This window comes from Marmota marmota, unplaced genomic scaffold (assembly GCF_001458135.2).
Source record: "Marmota marmota marmota unplaced genomic scaffold, marMar, whole genome shotgun sequence".
In the NCBI taxonomy this organism is placed as follows: Eukaryota; Metazoa; Chordata; class Mammalia; order Rodentia; family Sciuridae; genus Marmota; species Marmota marmota.
In genome coordinates, this window is record NW_026000249.1 from 27,749,986 (window position 1) to 27,750,771 (window position 786).

Genomic DNA, 786 nt, shown 5'->3' on the forward strand with positions numbered 1-786 from the left:
AGAAGAAAAGGCTTGTCGGGCTGCATGTGGGGAGGGTCCTCCCCGCTGCTCTCCCTGGCATTCTGTAGCTCTGGAGTAGGGGGCGCGCCAGCCGTTCCCAGGTCGCAGGCCATCAGGGCTTCCAGGGTTGTGATGGAGGGAGGGCACTGGCCAGGCATCCTCTCAGCCTGGTGGGGCTAGGGGGCTGATAAAGCCCACAGGGTGCTGTTTCTTGGCACTTTCCAAAGACTGGCCATGGCCTAACCTCCCCCAGTGCCCCACCCACACCCCCAAGTTTTGTGTCAGTGACAGATTCAGCCAGGGAGCAGGAGGGGAGGAATGGGGGAGGGAGGGGGTTTGCCAGGCCCTGACCTTTTCGCACTCAGAACCTTCCCAGCCTCCTCCCAGAGCGCAGGGGTTAGAGCAGAGAGCCACCTGGGTGGAGAGTGAACTTGGCCCTGGTGGCGACAGCGAGGGAGAGAGGGGGAGGGGCGCCCCCTCTCCGCGCCTCCGCGAGCGCGATCGGTCTGCAACAAAGGGATTTCTCTCCCACCACACACACCCGTGCTGCTCAGGGCTCCCGCCCCTCCTCCACCAAGGTCCCGGCGGCGATGGCGCACACTCGCGCCCTCGGGACGCGACCCCGCTGGGCCCGGCCTTCCAAGAACTCCCAACAGTGTCTCCCAGAGGCGGCCGACCTCCCCAGTCCCCAACCCCAGTTAACCCCTCGGACCCTGCCGCCCCGCGCCTCCAGCCCAGCTTCCCGAGCGAGCCTCCGCTGCACCTCCTGGCCCCCGCTGTTGAATC